Source organism: Sebastes umbrosus, chromosome 12 (assembly GCF_015220745.1).
Source record: "Sebastes umbrosus isolate fSebUmb1 chromosome 12, fSebUmb1.pri, whole genome shotgun sequence".
Classification (NCBI taxonomy): Eukaryota; Metazoa; Chordata; class Actinopteri; order Perciformes; family Sebastidae; genus Sebastes; species Sebastes umbrosus.
The window spans coordinates 27,937,213-27,953,910 of record NC_051280.1 but is presented as its reverse complement, the minus strand read 5'-3'; the positions used below and the strand labels follow the sequence as shown (position 1 = coordinate 27,953,910).

General features: G+C 38.7%; 1 protein-coding gene across 1 annotated transcript in view; it reads left to right on the top strand.

The window, feature by feature from the left end:
- The first annotated feature begins 403 nt into the window (after nt 1-403).
- slc6a9 (solute carrier family 6 member 9) overlaps nt 404-16,698 on the top strand; it is a 95,987-nt gene continuing 79,692 nt past the window's right edge. Inside the window, exons 1-2 of the mRNA XM_037787726.1 lie at nt 404-806; nt 1,542-1,702. The gene's annotated coding sequence lies outside the window, so the exon portion shown is untranslated. The remainder of the gene's footprint in view (nt 807-1,541; nt 1,703-16,698) is intronic.

Below are 16,698 nucleotides of genomic sequence, written 5' to 3'. Positions count from 1 at the left end.
GTAATATAATATGTTGTTTTATGTAAAATAGGAATCTTAAAAAAAGTAACTAGCTCCACCACTGGAAGGAGACAATGGGAAGGAATATATCTTTTTTTTTTCTAAGTTTTTTTGGAGTCTTATATTCCATATTCCCATAATGATTGTGACATTAGTTGCAAAATGCCTCCTTTCAAAATATAGACTACTTTAATTTTTTTCTTTTTCTTTAGGAAATCAAGGATAGATCCATAAATTGTGAGGTGTTTTCTTTGCGGCACTGTTAGATTTTGAAGCATTTTAGGCTGCAACATATTTTGACTGCCACCCCAAATCCTGATCACAATTTGAAATCTGAAATGTATCAAGGGGTTATTTTTGTAATATAATATGTTGTTTTATGTAAAATATGATTCTAAAAAAGTAAGTAGTTATACCACTGAAGGGAGACAATGCTGTGGGAAGAAATATATCCTTTTTTTTTGTTTTTTTTGGAGTCTTATATTCCATATTCCTATACTACTTCACATTTTTTTTTTCTTAAGGAAATTAAGGATAGATCCATACATTCTGACTCGTTTTCTTTGTGGCACTGTTAGATTGTGCAGTTAACTGAAGCATTTTTAGTCTGCAAAATGTTTAGACCGCCACCCCAAAATATGTAAAACCAGCACCTCCCCTCCTCTCACCCCAGTCTGACCAGCACCGCGCCTGCATGCGTGTCTCCTCCTCCTCCTTTACCTCCTCCTCCTCCTCTACCTCCACCGCCTTCTCCCAACAGCCCTACAACCTGATCGGTCCAACAAAAAAAACAAAAAACAAACAAGGTAAAGCCTGCTTCTGCATGCAAACAAAAAAAAACACTCCGGAGTGTCATCATCCATATTTCCTCCTGCTGCTGCATCTGTCATCCCATCCCTCTCTCCTCTCTCTCCTCTCTCTCTCTCTCTCTCATATATGATGTGGATGTGCCTCCATCTCTCACCAGTGTACAGCCGAGGCTACCACACCTGTCTGGAGCATCGCATCAAATCCACACATTATACTCTCTCTCTCTGTGTGTCTTTGACTGATGGGATAGAATTCGCATTATCATCACTGTACTGCATGTCGGATGTGATTGCACTGGCTGCAAACTCACACACACACACCACAAAAAAAAAGCCCCACAAGGGTCTCTGACTGTGAGGGATCGTTGCGGCATGATTCTCTTCTAACAAAAGAATGAGCAACACATGCATTCACATCCCTCCACTGAACACGTGCATGTCGAGAAAACATCTCTCATAATATCATTATGATAACTCATCATAATGTTATACTATGGCACAGTTTAATTTATCATTGATTGGATTGGTACTTAATTGCTTTGACATAGAAGCCTATAATTAAGTCATAATTGAGCACATGTTAATGGGCATCTGACCCAGTAGGTGTGAGGTTGTTGGTGCAGCCAGTGTGACACCCATCCATGCATCCTCAGCACCCATCCATGCATCCTCAGCACCCATCCACCTTCAGCAGCACCCAGTGTGTCTCTGACAGGTTGTGTCGCCACACAGGGAGACAGAAGCTCACATGTGGCCGCCTATTTCTCTGTGGAGAAAGGAGGGGCTTAAAGTAGAAGTTGTTGGCGGAAGACTTCTTTAAGGGGATGCAACTTCTAAATAACCCCATATCGGAGGAGAAAACCCAGCACAACAGACGAGAGCTCACCTCTCTGGTAAGTCTGCTCATAATAATGACATAGTTTGTTGTGTTTGAACTGACTGAATGATGTTGTAATGTGATTGTAGCATCCTAGAGGAGCAACATGTTGATGCTGTGAATGTGTCAGAATGACCATGTAGCTATTAGAGGCATTCAACAAGTGGACAGTTGGAGTAAAGGTGGTGCCAGCCCGTTAAAGTCGTTACTTTATCTCAGCTGGCAGGACCACGTGGCACCACCCCTCCTCCTCTTGTTGATGTGACTCTTAAAGGAGGAAGGAGAGAGAGATGGAGGTGGGGGGTGGAGGTTATAGATGTAGGGGGGGGGACTTCCCCCATGTTGAAATATTCTTCTTGAAACACTTCCTGTCATAGAGTCTAGTTGACTTTTATCTGATGAGGTGTGATGTATCAGCTGCGCAGTTTGCTAATAGCCTCCTTTTAGTATTCTAAAATACTATTAATAGTTCTTATGGGGACATTATATATGCTAATATTATAGGATACATTACAAAATACCCATATTGATATTGATTTGAAAGTGTAAAAAAAATCATACATTATTATTATTATTATTATTATTATTATTAGTAGTAGTAGTATTACATAAACACATAACAAAGAGATGAATTGATCCCACTGTTTTAGCTCCCAATACTGATTCTGATACCTAAACTCAGATTATTGGACCTTGTTGAAATATTCTTCTTGAAACACTTCCTGTCATAGAGTGTATGTAGTTGACTTTTATAGGTGAGATATGATGTAATAGCATAGTTTGCTAGTTTCCTGCTTTGTGGTATTCTAAAATACTATTAATAGTTGTTATGCTGACATTATACATGCTCATATTATAGGAGACATTACAAAATTGTATTGACAATCATTTTAATAATAACAATTATTATATTATATTTTTATATTTGTGAGGACTGTCATACCCATATTGATATTTGAAAGTATAAAAAACATGTATTATTATTATTATTATTATTATTACATAAACACATATCAGAGATGAATTGATCCCACTGTTTTTGCTCCCGATACTGATTCTGATACCTAAACTCAGTTATTGGACTATCTTTTCTTATTTAAAATCTAGTAATGTGTGTGTGTGTGTGTGTGTGTGTGTGTGTGTGTGTGTGTGTGTCAATCGATCAAAATATTGATAGTCCGTAGTTAATCATGATTAATTGCAAATTAATCACACTTTTTTTTTATCTGTTCAAAATCTACCTTAAAGGGAGATTTGTCAAGTATTTAATGCTCTTGTCAACATGGGAGTGGACAAATATGCTGCTTTATGCAAATGCAACAACGTAGTTGGGGTATATGGCGCTCCGCTTTTCCGTCCTTTTGTCTGTTCGCGTGTCACACTTTCTTTTCTGGAGCAGAACTCTGAAATGATTTAACTAAGGAACTTCAAATTTGGTATGATGGTTGACAGTGTGGTGTAGTTGTGCTTTTTAGGGGTCAGAAGTCCAGGGTGCCCAAAATTTGGGAAATGTTGACCAAAAACTGGGATTTTTTTCCGTCTTCAATTTAGTTTCCGCAGTACAACTCGAAAAATATTTCACATTTGGTATGATGGTTGACAGTGTGGTCTAGTTGTGCATTTTGGGGGTTAGAAGCTCAGGGTGCCCATTAGTTAATGCCCATTAATTCCATTAGTTCCAATCTTTGGCCCTACTTTGGTAGGGGTCAAGCAGTGAGCAATGCTCACTTTTGCCTTGTTGGAAATCAATTAACAACACAAAATAATGACAGTTATTGTCCAGAAACCCTCACAGGTACTGCATTTAGCAAAATAAATATGCTCAAATTGTAACATGGCAAACTCGAGCCCAACAGGTTTATGTTCAGGTCACTTTATTTGTACTCATAGGTAAATATGGTTTGTAGTAAAAAGACAAGGTATCCGTCGTGTACACACATTTTAGTTTCACAGTCAATAGACAAAAGAAATACTCGAGGCTCCACTGATCACTAAAACCACTAAAATACAATGAATAAATGTGAATGAAAAAATAAATTGTGTGCTGACTTGACTATAACTTGCACCAAACTGCATGTGATTATCATGAAGTGGTCATGTCTGTAAAGGGGAGACTTGTGGGTACCCGCAGAACCCATTTTCAGGTCAAGGGACCCCTTTGAAAAATTAAAAAAAAATTTAGCGAAAGTTTGGAGCGTTATTCAGCCTCCTTTGCGACAAGCTAGTATAACATGGTTCACTCTAGCTGTAAAACTGAGCCCGTCAAATCACAAGTTGCTTTAATGCGTTAAAGAAATTAGTGTCGTAAAACAAATTTGTGTTAACGCGCTATTATTGCGTTAATTTTGACAGCCCTAATTACTATATTACAAAATACTAGTTCTTATAGGGACATTATACTGTATATGTAACCATACATCACTGAAGAGGCTTTACAAATATGTATGTTAGTATTTAATGGGATTCTGGTGTATATGGCCAAAATTGTCAAACATTCACTAGTTCCAGTTACTCAAATGTAAATGTTTGCTGTTTTACAGTTTTACATAATTGTGTATACGTTTGAGTTTCTGTCTTATTATGGACCAAACTAATAATCGGGACATTTATTGGCAGACAACTCAGTAATGACAATAGTTGTTCCATATGTATCAGTTGTAGTGATATGGCCAAATTGGTTGCTGGACTGAATGGTAAAAGTAGGGTATGTCAACAGAAGTTGTGCATGCATGAATAGCGGTAACTTAACCCCAGGCCCCGACACACGTACGCACCAACCCCCTTCCCACCATATCCTTATCCACACACAGGAGGGCCTTTCTTTCATCCAGCCTTTTCTATTTGCTTTCCTTATGCCGTATCTGTATCCGTAGGTAACACACAATTTTGCATATGTTGAAAGGACATTGGGGTATAGTTGCCAGACCATAACATTTAACATGGCATTTAATATGGCTGTGACGAGGGTCTGTTTTGATGCTTTTTAGAACATTTGAACTATGGCTGAAATTATTACTCACAGGATTAGAGCAATCAGCAGTAAAGTGGGGGGACATAAGCTGCCAGTTTATTGATTAATAGGAAGCACCTCTGCAGAGACTGTTGATGGTTTTCTTGTAAAATGTCCGGTGTAATCTGTAACATTGGTTTTGTCATACGTTTATTAACTGGTGGGAAAATGTCCTCACGGTCACCTCCCTAGTTACCACATGCAATGTGAAAGAATAGATTAGTAGTGACAACCCAACAAAGAATTAGCACAAGAAACTGCTGTCGCCTTCAGCTTTATGGAGCATTTTAGTGCCTTTCAGCACATTGTTTGGGTTTTACGGCCAAAACCTTTTTGTTTTGGTTCACACATCAACCTTGTTTCCAGCAGCAGAAGGCAGCTGTTTTCATCAAAAAAAGCTCTGACTGCCTAGCAACAAACTGCAACTAGCTGGTGAACATAGCGGAGCATTTAGCAGCTAAAGTGTTGGTGCAGACCAAAACAAAGCTAAAAGGAGAGTGAATATTGGACTTACATTTGCCAGATGCAAACCAAAGCAACTCCAAATGAATGCTAGTGTTGATCTGTGTCTGCTGTATGTGTAAATAGGCAACTGTTTGCTGCCTGGAAGTGTCAAAAATGAAATGCAAATATGGTTGTCCAGCTTGGAATTTGGATGTGGACAATGTCCATCAATCCACCTCCCCAAACTTCATACTGTTAGTTTTTGCCTCACCACATGAAGGACATATAATCCTCGCAAGACTAGGCCGTCCTGGTTCCTATACCTGTGGTGTCAAATACGATTTATGGATCTTGAAATTTTCAATTTTGTGTGAGAAAGTAAACATATAATTAACGATTAATCTGTTGCATTTGCACACTGTAGCATATTTGTAATATTTATTATGATGTTACTTTCCCATTACTTGTATCAGACAGTTTTCCCAGTAGGCTCTGAGATATTTCATTGTTATTTTTGTGATGTATTAGTCCAGACATATCTGGAAAATGATAGAATATAAGGGCTAGGAGAGATACATTGAAAGGGTTGAGGAAATAGTAGAGGAGATGGAAGAAGAAATGATGCTCCATGCATATCTGTAGTAATACAACAAAGTTAGTTGTAGTGTCAGAGATCTCTGTGCGTAACAGACAGGTGCTTTGATCACACATCTTCAAAGTTTAACACAGTGATGGTGCCGCTATGTTATGCATGAAAGCTCTCTGTTTCACCCAGTTGGGAGGAGAGGAGGAGATAGGAAGAAAGGTGAGAAAGAACAAGATGGAGCTACATGCTGCGACCACTAGGGGGCCCCATAGCATAGTTAGGCTTGTTAGCTCTTTGGTATTTGTTCAGGAGTGCAGCAGCTCAGCATCAACATCTCAAGGATGTTTCAGGTGTGTTTTGTAGACCAGTGGTTCTCAAAGTGGGGTCCGTGGCACTCTGTCTGGGGGTCTGCGAAATAATTTGCCATAAATTATAAAATTGTGCTTTATCATTATGAAGTATACATCGACAGATGGGGACCATTTGGGTCAATAAAACAAACATATTGTGTCCATTACTCCCACCCACGTTAGCTTTGGGCCAATAGAGACTCTGATAAGACACACAGCAGTAGGTTCATTATTTTTAAGTTGAAGCACTTACTAAGAGTTAGACTGGTAAGTTTATTAGGGCCATGCCAGTCTTGCTACTGTTCATTTTCTGAAAGCTTTTAAGATCAATTACTAGAAATGTGGGCTATAAATGATGTCAAGTTGAATCCAAATGCAATTTGACTAAATTCACTCTATGTTTAAAGGTATATAAGTGGTATTAAAGCAGCAGTAGGCAGAATGTTTTTGGCATCATTGGGCAAAACTTCCATAATAACCTTTTAGCATATTGTAATTCAAGTATTCTGAGAGAAAACTAGACTTCTGCACCTCCTCATGGCTCTGTTTTCAGGCTTTAAATAATCTAGCCTATGACGGGAGACTTTGGCCAATCACAGGTCATTTCAGAGAGAGAGAGCGTTCCTATTGGCTGTTCATTCAACGGAGGCAGCTGTCAATCACTCGCAAACTCCACTGATGAATTATGAATCAATATTCTCTCACTGTAATGCCTATTTCTCACCTCAAATGTTTTCAGAAACATCTTGTAGTGTACTGTTTAGCTGTAAAATGAGAAAGTTTGCTCCGGTGGTGGGCGGTGCTTGGTATTTCCTCAACTGATCTCAACATGGCTGCCGGTTCACAAACTATCTCATTTTACAGCTAAACAGTACACTACAAGATGTCTCCGAAAACATTTTACGTGAGAATTAGGCATTACAGTAACAGAATATTGATTCATATTTGATCAGCGCTCCCTAGTTTGACCGTTTGATCGGAGTTCGCGAGTGATTGACAGCTGCTCAGAGACGGCAAGGCTCCAGCTTGGCTCTGATTGGTTGTTTTCCTTCGGTCTGTGAAGTCTTGCAGATGCCATCAGGAGCACCAGAGGACACAGAGGCACATGATTTTTTTTTCAGATTACCTGTCTCATTGATTACTGTCAGGATATAGTGACCGTTTTATAAAAATAACTTTTTTTAATCATATTTGCTCCAATTCTACCTACTGCTGCTTTAACATTCAGTAACATTGCACATTTCCCCACTGTGTGGGACTAATACAGAATTATCTCATCTTATCTTAACATGATTCAAATTAAAATGTGTTTCTGTTTATCACTGTGAAACAGGTCTGAAGTTTTTAGTTCCAATGGCATCTAAGAGCACAAATGGTAGTAAGCATATGCTTTAATCACTGTTACGATTATGAAGGGGTCCTTGGAAAATGTCCTCCCCTGTAAGGGGTCCCTGGCCCCAAAAAGATTGAGAACCTCTGTTGTAGACCACCTGAGTGGAAGTGCTGCCTGATCTGACTGCAAACATATTCAACACAGTAGGTAGGTAGGTATTATTTAATTAAATGTGAGCCAGTCTGGTTTTCTAGCTACAGGTGAGCTTTGAAGTTCTTTGAAGTTGAGTTGGAAATATAATACTAAGTTAAACACTGATAAAAATATATATAAATATATATATATATATATATATAAATATATATATATATATATATATACTGTATATATATACTGTATATTGTCAGCAGCAAAGTTAAGCTCTGGTGGAACAAAGACTGGAAATGGGGGGGAGGAGAGAGGGAGTATGACATGCAACCCGGGACGTTGCGGTGCGGGCATGCGCTGTAACCACTCGGCTACGAAGGCGCTCCAGGGGTGTGATTTCTTGATCACCGTATTTTTCATCCATCCATCCATTATCTGTAACCGCTTATCCTATGATCCCATGATCGTGGACGGGGGGCTGGAGCCGATCGCAGCTGACATTGGGCGAAGGCGGGGTACACCCTGGACAAGGTCACCAGACTATCACAGGGATGACACATAGAGACAGAGAAGTGACTGAATAGATTCTCTACATGTTTATAGCAATCTTCCTCATTATACCCCAGATACAGTAATACTGCGGTTGGTATTTGTTGTGTTTGATTTTTGATGTCTCGGGGGTCTTCATTCCATTTAAAACAAAGAGAGATCGACTCCTGCTTGGGTATGTGCGTGCTTGTGTGTGTTTGTGTTGTAGTCTATTGTAGCGTCTATTCGTTGATTACCATCAGAATATGCCTTTGACAAGGTTTTCTTTACTCTATTTACATTATCGCTGCTAGGACTGTGTATTGGCAAGAATCTGGCGATACGATACGTATCGCGATACAGGGGTTACGATTCAATATATCGCAATATATTTCGATACTTTAAACAAGGCGATATATTGAGATTTTTTAAATCTAATTTTAGGAAAACTGTCATAGAATAAAGAACACACCACCATATGCATAAAATCTGAGCAAAAAAAGTTTTTTTATCCAATTTACATTTATCACAGTCCCTGTAACATCCAACATCACTGCACTACTTTGAGAGGGCACAGACACTGAGGGGGCACTTGTCTTTGCAAATTAAATGAAGTATTGACTGAGTACATTTTTGCATGTAAACTATTAATAAAAAAATCTATTCAGTGTTTTTGAGAATCGATACAGTATCACAAAACAAAATATCGCGATACTCGATATTTTCTTACACCCCTATTCGCTGCACTATTTAGCACAGTGATTGCAACTCAGTTTTCTTGGCAGAGGGTTTAGAAAGAGTCCACATTGCTAGGTTTATTTTGTATTGATAGATTATGTATTTTTGCAGCACTCTCCCTTCACTGTCTGCCTGATTTCGTCATTTTAAAAGCCCATGTATTTTCATTCCCAATGCCGTTGCCTTATTGTAATAATTCTTATTTTCTTCAACGGTCCAAAGTGATGCATAGTTGACTCTATTTACTGGGTGCCGAAGCAAAGGCCTGAGCATAGTTAGTGCTGCTTTGAGTGCCGTCACAATTTCTAAGCCACATTCACCTTTCTGTGCACAGCGTAAGAAAGAGGCTGTCTATCATGACAAAACAGAACTTGTGGAGTCCCAATCATACTGCCGCATATTGACATTATTGATAATAGACCCAGCTGCTTTGCAAGCCCAACAATATGATGCATTGTAAATGGCAATGACGGATGCTATTTTGTCTTGAACACCATGTGAGACAGGGAGCCAAAGGGCCCCACGCTGCTACAGTGTAGGAGATGTAGAGCGAAAATCGAGAACAGCGTGTATGATTGTGTGAGTACAAGGAGGCTGGTGTTGCATCTGTATTTTAGATAAAGGAAAGTAATTAATGAGTCCCTCTTGTGTGTCTTCACCTCAGTTCATTTCTTGCTTTCAAGATGGTTCAGCAAAATTAAGAACTAACTAAACTAATTATCTTTCAGCTGCATGCCTCGTGACTCGCAGTTCTTTGGCTCAAAGGGTCATCCTGTCCCCAGAAAAATGGGGCCCTAACAAAGAAACCCTCCTGATGGTTAATGTGTAACTATAGTGGCATCCTCCCATTTCTTTTGACCAACAGCAGGCTAATATTGAAGGTCAATAGGGCTGACCTTTAAAGCTTTTTTTTTTGCTTTGTGATGGGGTTAACTTCCATTCAGTTTTTTTTGTTTTTATGTAAGAGCTTGTGAAAGAATCATTCTTTCAGCAGGACTTGTGAAAAATTCCTTGAGCAGGGACCTTGGTGACTACGATATTCACTAGTTCCTTCACCTCTGTATAAGTTGTCTGCCACTTATTGAATTCCTTTAAGAGACATGGAAAGTGAAGGGGAGACAAAACAAGGCGAGGAGAGGCCTTAGATCAACAGTGTTTGTACCTGTCCTGATGACACGTTCTCATCCCAACTCGTCACTACTTTACTAAATACTGACGCTTTGTCCCTTTGGCATCACTTTACGGTCGCAGTAAACACGTGCTTAAAGCAGAAGTAGGCAGAATATTTTTGGCGTCATACTGTATTGATTTTCAAAAACACAAGCAAAACACATGCAAAAATTCACTCAGTCAATACTTTATTTAATTTGCAAAGACAAGTGCCCTCTCAGTGTCTCAGTGTCTGTGCCCTCTTAAAAAGGTAGTGCTATGATGTTGGATGTTACAGGGACTGTGATAAATGTAAATTGCATAAAAAAGTAACTTTTTTGCTCAGATTTTATGCATATGGTGGTGTTCTCTTTATTCTATGACAGTTTTCCTAAAATTACATTTAAAAAATCGCAATATACCACCTTGTTTACAGTATCAAAATATATATTGTGATATATTGAATCGTAACCCCTGTATCACGATACGTATCGTATCGCCAGATTCTTGCCAATACAAAGCCCTAATTGTAATTCAAGACTTCTGCTCCTCCTCATGGCTCTGCTGTCAGGCATTAAAAAATCTAGCCCATGACGGGGGCTTTAGCCAATCAACGGTCATTTCAGAGAGAAAGAGCGTTCCTATTGGCTGTTCATTCAACGGAGGCAGCTCTCAATTACTTGGGAACTCCGATCAAACGGTCAAACTAGGCAGCGCTGATCAAATATGAATCAATATTTGTTCGCTTTAGCTGAAAAATGAGATAGTTTGCTCCGACTGGTGGGCGGTGCTTGGTATTTCCTCAAATGATCTCAATGGTCACAAACGTTCTCATTTTACAGCCAAGCAGTACACTACGAGATGTTTCTGAAAACATTTTATGCAAGAAATAGGCATTACAGTAACAGAATATTGATTCATATTTGATCAGCGCTGCCTAGTTAGAGTTCGCAAGTGATTGAAAGCCGCTCAGAGATGGCAAGGCTCCAGCTCGGCTCTGATTGGTTGTTTTCCTCCACTTTGTGAAATCGTGCAGATGTCATTAGGAGCACCGAAGTACACCGGAGGCACCTGATTTTTTTCAGATTACCTGTCTCATGCACTACTGTCAGGATATAGGGACCGTTTTATAAAAATAACTTTTTGTAATCATATTTGCTCCAATCTGTTTACTCCAGCTTTAACATTGTGAATTTCAAACAAAACCACTTAAAGGGACTATTTGTAACTTTCAGAAATGCTTGTTAACAGCAACCTGCGGCCGTGAAATCAACGAAAGTCAGCGTCGCAGAGGAGGAGGGTACAGCGGCTACACGTGAACGCGCATATGCGAGCGCGCATGTGTGCCGACCCGCTACATTTATACGCTTACAAAGTTACAAACAGTCCCTTTAATTAGGTTTAGGAAAAAAAATCATGGTTGGGCTTAAAATGACTACGTTTTTACAGTGAAAATGAAATTTAACATTGTGAATACGGGACACGAACGAGTCATAGAAAGGTCAATCATTTAAATATGGGAGCAGTCTCTCCTGAAAGACAATCATGGTGCTGCCCTCGTTTGTTAACGTGAAAAGTGACAATTTGTGTTAGGAATGTAAATACAGAAATGGCCGGAAAGGCGTGGTGGTTTCTGTAGTTTCATCCCTCAAGCAGTTCTGATGAAGCATACTTACAGCTCAACAATGGTTTGTGTGCTGTGATGATTGATTGACTGATTTATTGCCAGCAGTAGAACAATTTGCCCCTCGGGGAAAATAAATATGACCTTACCTTAGCTGCTTTGGGAGGCTGTACTTTTCCATAGTGCTGCTTTGAGCTACATGCTAACAGCAGTATGCTAGCATGCTCACAATGACAATGTGATCATGCAGACGTTTAGCAGTCGTAATTTTTACTGTGTTCATCATCTTAGTTTAGCGTGTGATGGGAATGTCATTCGTGTTCCCGATATTTTTTGTCAACCAAAGTATTGGACAAATTTAATTATTTACGTGATGATGGCGCTAAATGAAAAGTCAGGGGATCGCCAAAGTCATTAGGATACATCGTCAGGGAGCCATTAATGTCTTTACCAAATTCCATGGTAAATCCATCCAATAGTTTTTTTCAGTCTGGACCAAAGTGGCGGACCAAAGGGGCCGACCGACATTGTCACCCTTGAGTCATGGCGCTGGCATGGCTAAAAAAAGGCGTAGTATCGGTACATTATCCACCACCATTATACCATTTATTTATTCATTCATTTGCTAATGTTTTCATTGATTAAGAAACCCGTCCTTGTTCATAGTTTCTTCATTGCCTTCATTACAATCTACTTATGATTCTCAAAAAAAGCATAGCCTCATAAAAATCTAATTAGGCTGTTGATTAGGTTAGCAGTTTTGCTGAGATACAGTCTGCCTTTTGGCATATAAAATATCACATACTTTTTGCCCAGAGACTTGCATATGCACCACAAGAAGTTCTTCTTTTTCCTCAACTTGAAATACTTTGATATGTTTTTTTCCCCCACCCTCCCTGTGCACCACGTATGGCCCAAGAGAGGAAAAAAACGGAATCTCGCAAAATCTCTCGCGATCGAACCTGACTTTAGTTTAAACAAAATTCACGAAGGATGGATGGATGAAGTCATGGAGACACGTTAAATAAACACTCGTGTTGCTGCCACAAATCAACAAGTTGGTTCTCTATTTCTGAGGTCCATCTTCACTCACTCGATTGCCTCCTCAGTTGAGGTCACCAGTGTCCCATCCTTACTGTACACAGCTTGGATGGTTTTCCAGAAGCACCTTGGTGCTGACCGAAAATCCTTCTCAAAAACGTACGTACTTACTTACTATACTTACTTACATGTACTTACTTACTTACGTACTTACTTACTTACATGTTCTTACTTGCTTACTTACTTACTTTGTTGTCCACCTCAGTGGAAACTTGTCTTTGGCTTCTCCAAATAAAACAAAAATTACATAACACAACACACAATTACTCTGTCCGTAGGAAGCACAAGATAAGGTTTTTTTTGTAATTTTTTTGAAAATGAAGGGTCTGTAAGCACAGTCTATTCTGGACTCACCTCCTGTCATCCTCGGTTGATTGGTGTCGGGTCAGGACTGGAATGTGTGTGTTCCATCTGCAGCACCATTACGCATGCCTGAATCTTTCACAACCAAAACCTGTTTCCAAGCTGCTCCACCTCCTGTGCTCCTCTTGTTAAGCACACTGCTGCTGTGCGAGCAGTGTCTCTCTCGCTTTGCATTTTGCCATTAGCCACGTTTATTAATGATTTAGTTGCAAATAGAGCTGAAACATTTTCATGATTCAGTCTATGAAAAGTAAACAAAAAAAAAAACAGTCCAAAACCAAGAGATGTTCAAGTTTAAACTGATATGAAATAGAGAAAATCAGCCTCACATATGGGCCCCTATTGACCCACATCCCTAAACCTAAAGAAGTTGTAGTTTTGTTGCCAAAACCTCAAGAAGCCTTTTTGTTTGTGTTAAATTAAATAAAAAAACAAACACATTTTATTCAGTTTCAAAACATGTTAGAACGTGCTGCAAATATTGCATGTGGCCTAACATCCCAATATTCTCCAGATAGAGCAAAGCAAAGAAGAGGCCCCAGAGGCCAAGATCACTTGTATACAAACTTATTATTTCAACTCATCATTAATTTGACCTTAATGTCGTTGTCAAAAATCTGTACTTGGAAGCTAATTGTTTCCATCCCTCATAAGAGCCCTGTCAGGTCTCAGAGTCAGTTTCATGCAGCCTCTTACTGCCACTCCTCCTGGGACGGCCCAATAGGCTCAACTCTTGTGTACATACATTAGTAGAGTCAACCAGCGGGATGGAGTCAGTTAGTTTGTCACTGCTGAGCTGGTTCCCTTCTTTGATGTAGAAGTTGGGGTTTTCCCTTTTACATGTTTTTTTTTTCTTCAAACATCATAACGTGTCGTGGATGGTAAGGTTCAGTTTTTAACCTAGTTTCACTTCTTGTCATCTTTTTATCAATGTGCAGCGTGCTGTGTGCTGTGGACGTCCCCGGGGCGTTTTTTGAGTCTCCGTAGACTACTGCGCATGAGTGTGCTGTATGTGTGTGTTTGTATGTTTCTAACAATGAATGGGAGCTATATTTGGCACACTTTTGCTCTCCTTTTTGCTGGGATGCTTTTAGTACTCTGTCTGGGCTTTTTATTCACCGAGTCAGTGACAGAGTCAGATGCTGCAGAGTTTCTGTGTTTGACACACACTCCAGTCTCCTCATGACTGCTTTAAAGTTAGCTAAGAACTGCAGTGTATCAGCGCCAAAGAAGTTCTGTAATCAGATGATCGATGAGAAATGTTTTTATGAATCTGAAACAATTAATTGATCAGTTAGTCGATGAACAGAATATTCAGAAACTAGTTTGATGATCAATTAATTGTTAAAATCTTTCTTTTTTTTCTAGAATGTGAGGATTTGCTTAATTTCTCTGTTTTATATCATGTCTGTTTTGTTTTTTTTACTGTTGGTTGAACATTGTGGGGGAATTGTGATTTGCATTTTTTTTATTATTTTCTGACATTTGTTAGACTAAATCGTTTAATCAAGAGATTTATCTGCAGATTAATCAGTAATGACAATAATCATTAGTTAAAGAACTAGTTTTTACTAGGGCCGTTAATCGATTAAAATTTATAATCAAGATTAATCGTGTGGTTGTTCATAGTTAATCACGATTAATCGCATGGTTGTTCATAGTTAATCATGATTAATCGAAAATGAATCACACATTTTTTTATCTGTTCAAAATGCACCTAAAATGGAGATTTGTCAAGAATTTAATACTCTCATCAACATGGGAGTGGACAAATATGCTGCTTTATACAAATATATGTATGTATTTATGATTAGAAATCAATGAACAACACAAAACAATGACAGATATTGTATTTCATATGATGCCAGTATCTTCACTCTAGCTTTAAAACGGCAACAACCTCCGAAATATTGATATCGTAAATTGCGTTAAAGAAATTAGTGGCGTTAAAATGAATTTGCGTTAACGTGTTATTATCGCGTTAACTTTGACAGCCCTAGTTTTTACACAGCACTTCTACCAGTGAAGTTCTCAAAACCACTCTCCACTGATTATTTCTTTATAATTAAATGTCTTTATAAAATATTAAATACTTAAAACAAATTTAAATACTTTTAAAGTAATATCTTTAAAAAACAATCCATGCATTATTACAATATCATCACATAAGCAGGGCTGGGAGGGTTATTTTAAAAATGTAATCCGATACAATTACAAATTACCTGTTATCAGTAACCTCATCCAAGTATCGTAAATTTAAAAATAATGTAATCTGATTACTCTCAATTACTTGTAAAAATGTGAATTTTGGAAATGATTGCATCTTTTTTCAATAAATTTGACCTTTGGACGGAGGACTGAGACAATAACAAGACGACGGAGCCTTGCGTTGCTCCAGGGCGGGGTGGGGGGGTGAATATGGAAATGGACTATTGCCGTTTTTTCCAGTATATGTTTGCTGGACAAGAAATTTTGTACTTGATTAACTGGAAAGTGTGCAAACCATTCTGCTTTGTGATAACTTGCACTGTACTGCTATTGCCCTTTTCTGCTTTACATACAAAGGTGGAGGTAGTAATGTTGTTTTTGAAAGGCTAAACGGCAACAAATATGGATTGGAGCAGAACATTTTATCAGATAAAAACATGTTATTACAGAGATGACGGAGCTTTGCGTTGCTCGAGGAGGGGAAGTGAAGGTGGACTATTGCATGCAATGTTTCTTTAAGTCATTAATAATAATAATTGAAATGTCAACGTTATGAATGAAGCTTCGAACTATTCGGTATAACCCTACAAATTTTCAGTTTTTTCCAGTATTATATTTGCTGGACCAGAAATTAGAAGTGGATCGCCCATTTCCATCTTTTCACATTGGGATGCCTCTCGGCAAAAACAATGATCTTGATGAACTGGTCCACAAACCATTCTGCTTTGTCATAACTTGCACTGTACTGTGGTGTTCCATTTTTTCTGCTTTACATACAAAACAATGGTGAAATTTCCACCCAATGACAGCATTTTTTTCACTACCTTGGGCCACTCCGCCTACCTCTACCTGACGGCTCCTGAATGTCCTGAAGTAATGTTAAATGTGCGCAACCGCATAGTATATCGTTCTTTATTTTAAATGACTTAAAATTGTAATCCTGCTAGTAATCCCCATTTTCACCAGATGTAACTGTAATCTGACTACGTTTTTTTTTGTCACCTTAACAGAATGCAGTTAAATTGTTTTGCATCCTACTTACGTAACGTCGTTCCATGTAATCCGTTACTCCCCAAGCCTGCACATATTTATATATTTAGCTATTTTAGACTATCAAATTCATCACAGGTAAAATATTACATACTGGGATGGGACAAAAACATGAAAATTTGAAGTAACATTTCACTCAATCAGAAGTATTTTCTAACACTTTCTCCAGGCTGTTTTTTGAGTGTTCTTTTCCAGTTTGGCCGTCATACAGCGGTAGTCAGTGGGCAGCCCAAACGTTACCCTAACAGTTAATCTCTTCACACAAAAGGGCACTTTGTTATGGCAGCTGCTTTGCTACAAAATGCAAATCTGTTACTACATGTTTTTCTAAATTCTTTCTCTGCATCCTTTCTAGCAGATTCCTCACACGTTGTCCACCTC